We start from the raw sequence: 4,081 nt of genomic DNA, 5'->3' as shown, positions 1-4,081 counted from the left end.
GGTTTCTCCAGCGCTGTAGCACAAGTTTTAAAGAACATCCTCGTGCCAACAGTGTAAACACCCAACAGCTGCTCCTCGAGCCTCAAACCACCTCCTGCGCCAGGCACCTCCCACCAGGAAATGAATGTGAGTAATTTCTGAACCGGTGGGGAAAGTCTTAGTGATGAATATTGCCAGAAAGCTAAACTTACTGACGGCCACGTGATGCAAAAGTTCTGAGGATGGTTTTCTGTAAGGAGAAGCTGTTTGCTGCATAAGCGGAAAGGAAATAAGCAGAATAACAGGAAGGAGATTGTCGAGTCTTCAGCAGTATTGCAGTTATTCTTCCAAATTTGCACAGCTGAATATATTTTTTTTAAACATCCATCATATTCCTAGTATAGAATATGATGTTTAGGATATCAGGTGATCCTTGTGGCATTTTGTGCATAGGTGGCATTGTAAGATAGCGTTATCCTCAAAATGGCAATTTTTCATCTCCTTTGAAATCTTGTCTTTTTTGTTTGTTTGTTTTTGGGAAGGGCGGATATAAGGAAAGATAATGGGACCTACAACCACTGCTTGTTTTCCCTGCACTATCAATATATGACTATCACGATCATAATTACATCTAAATAAATCTAAACCCATTCCAACTTTATACAATGCCATCAATAACCCTGAAAATAAATAAATGCATTTTACTGAGTACAGTAAGACTTTGTATTTGTTGTGCTATTCAAAATGCTTGAGCGTTTTTTTCACAACCCAGCTTCATGTTTAAGATACTATCCAAATTCACCGCTCATAGCGTATGGCAGCAATTTCATTCATGCTCAACTCCATTGATTTTAAACTTACTGCAGCCAGAATATAGCAGAGATTAATATCTGTACCATCTGAATATCATCCAATATTATCTAAAGGACTGACTAAATAGGAAATAATAAACAGATAAGAAGCTAAAACGCCCTCGGCGTTCCCTCAAAACACGTAAAAAGACACACCTCTGAACCTATATATGCTTGTAAAGGAAACAAAAGCTTTAAATTCTCGTCTTGTAAGTTACATCTCATCTTTGGAGAAGATGAAAAAAACATTAGTCAAAGGATTTGACTGAAAGTTTCAGAACCACAGACGGAAACTGAGGAGCCCTCCTGTCCCCCCCGGAGAAGGGCTGGACGTGGGTAGCTCCAGAAGTGCCCCAGAGCCGCCCCCGAGGAAGCAGCAGTGCCACCAGCTGCGCAGCAGAAGCCGCAGGAGCCCTCTCTCCCTGGGAAGGCTGCTGCAGCCTGCGAGTGATTCCTGCCCGTGGGTTGTTGTCAGGAGTAGCCCAGGTAAGGAAGAGCAGCGTAAACCCAGAGCGGAGTCCACGAGGCCGGGCGGCCTGAGGGGAAGGACGGCTCTGACTTCAGATCAAGCCGCCCTGCTTCTTGGTGTCCCCAGCCCCCAAAGTCCGTGTTCGGCTGGGTTGCATAGATAGCCCAGCGTCTGCTCTTTAGATGTGTGGGCTGTAGCGGGGTAGACATTGGACCTCTTTGTACTTTTAGCACATACGTAAAGTTTTAAAAACTCTCCCTAAGTGTTCACAAAGTCAATCCAAATAATTTAAGTGTTCCGATTTATTGCCGTCCCTAGTAACAGGGTCAAATGATTCAGCGAAAACCTTTCTTGGTATAATCCTCCAGAGGTGGATGAATACACAGTTGATGGAGTTTGAATGTGTTCCCAAGCTGCTGCATCGGTTGGGTCCAAAAACTCGCAATAAATGAATTCAATCAGGAAACATCGCTCCGATATGAATGTTTAATGGCACTGATTTATACTTTCAGCTGCCAAAGTCAGGAGCTAGCATAGCAGTCGAGGCCCCAGAGGGCTCAAGGTTTCAGAATAAACAACTCTCCTTGGAAATTAAAGTGTTGCAAGAGATGTTACTAGATGGGCAGAAGGAAAGTTTTGCCTCCTCCTGAAGCGGTTAACCCAGCACAGGACTAAACTATTCAAATGCAATTGAAAATGTTTCTTTTAAAAGCTGTGTTCTGACAAGTGTACTCCTTTAGACCACTGGCCTGTTGTATTTTCAATAAGTTCCTCCAACAATTCATTTTTGTTGTCTTGTTTTTTTTCTCTCACCTGCTAAAAACCGCGAGCTAGTAGCACTTGCAGGAGTGCAGGGCCAGCAGCGGGTCTCTGAGCTGTGCTGTAAAGCCACAGGCAGGTACCGTGGCGCTCTGCAAGGGCACAAGTTCTGTGGTTAAGAGGTATTATTTGTAAAGCAAGTTTGATTGCAGAATAGCAATTCCTTCTTAAAATTGAGGCCATCTAGAAGAACATTCTGTAAACCTGTGTGGTTTGGAGGATTACACACAGTATGAAAGACGAGAGAGAGGTGGTTGGAGAAAGAATCTGTGGTTTACTGCACTTACACACACAGACCTGGTCTACAAAACTGCAGCCCACGCCATCAACTTAGACTGCAACAAATGTTTGTCCCAGCTGTGGATGTCAACCCTTGTTCCTCTCAAATAGACAGTCTAAGTCACCTTTGTGTTGTTGTTACCTTGTTGTCTGAACGCCCTGCTTTTTGAAGTGCCACATTGACCAGTCTAACATCTGAAGTCTGATAGTCCTGCAACACGCACAGCAAAAACTGCACGAGTTGCAGGCTGTCCTACCCAAAGCTCTGCTGGTGTTCCTCAGCCTTGGTTTGCAAGGTGCCATTCGGTCCTTGGCTGCTCTGCTATGATCAGGCAAACCTGATTTTTGGATGTAACATACACAAACATATAGAACACATGCAAAATATGTCTAAATATGTCCAGGTTACAAAGGGAAGGACTTAGGAAATGTCAGATTAAGTTTGCCCTGGAGTAGCTTTTACTGAGCTCCTTAAGGATATATGCATTGTATGACTTACTTGTATTAGTAATCATACTATTTTTATATAGGCCTCCTGCCCAGTTCAGTAGACAGCCTGGACGTCCGCTCTAAAGAATCGGGGCTGGGCGATGAAGGGCATTCATGTTGTTAAAACTCTTTCATTTATTGCAGAAGTTGCGAGGAGCGGGTTGAGGCGGTTCGCAGAAAGAGGACAGGTGATTGAAAAGCAGCCGAAAAGTTCCTTGAAAAACGAAGCACATCCCTCCGTTGGCTACAACTGCCTGGTGGTACCAGGTGAGTTACTTCAGCCAGGCTTTCACAGACACTCCTTACCTACGTCTTCCACTTGCGAGCGATGACGATGATACACTCATTAATGTTGTGAGGCGTTCAGATAACCCGGAGATGAGTTCATGGCAAAGCCCAGGAGGAAATGACCGCTTCCATCTGCAGAGAAAGATCTGATGAGGGTACAATAAGCGAGGCCGTCAGCCACACGCTGAGCGAGGAGGACAAGACAACGTCCTGACCGGCTGGTGCAGGCGGTGTGGAACGGGCGCACCTTCAGAAGCCAGTCCCAAGCTCCGCAAACCAGTACGGCCCAGCTCACGAGAACTCGGTTTTGCCACCTTCAGTGGCCATTCCTCAGATTTTGGTCTGTAAATTCCTTAATTTTTTAAAATACAATGAAAGTTCTCACGTGAAAATCTTTTTTTTCCAATCCCGTTCCTTCCATGAGCAGCGTTGCTTTTTCTAATCAGGCTTTTTTTTTACTGTACTTCAGTATCTTTTCCCAGCCCCCCAAAAAAGGTTAATCAGGGGCAGATACTTAGCGTGGAAAATTTCAGCGTGGGTAATTGAAGTTGAATTTAGCTTTGCAAGCGACTGAAAAAAGGGCCTTACAAAGGAAAACGTTAGCTACCGTTAACTGCAGGCAGCACTTTCAGCTCCGCTGTCAGGTATTTCCGAAGGGCCAGGTACTACATGCGATGGCTTTTCAAAAGGCTCCCTCTCCCTTCGCTTTTGCTCGATAGAAAGGGCTCGGCTTTCCCCCCCCGCGCGGCCACCCCAGCAGGCGCGGGGCGGGGGAGGCGGGCGACCAGAGCCCTCACAGCGCCCGGCAGCGGGCGCAGCTCGGGAGCGGTCCTGCTGGGACAGCGCGGAGGGGAGAACGTGGGAGAAGATCGGCTGCGAGAAACATGGGGGCCGGGGCCCGGCCGGC

Source organism: Pygoscelis adeliae, unplaced genomic scaffold (genome assembly GCF_000699105.1).
Source record: "Pygoscelis adeliae isolate BGI_AS28 unplaced genomic scaffold, ASM69910v1 Scaffold392, whole genome shotgun sequence".
NCBI lineage: Eukaryota > Metazoa > Chordata > Aves > Sphenisciformes > Spheniscidae > Pygoscelis > Pygoscelis adeliae.
The sequence above is the reverse complement of the archived record's forward strand: the minus strand, read 5'-3'. Positions refer to the sequence as shown.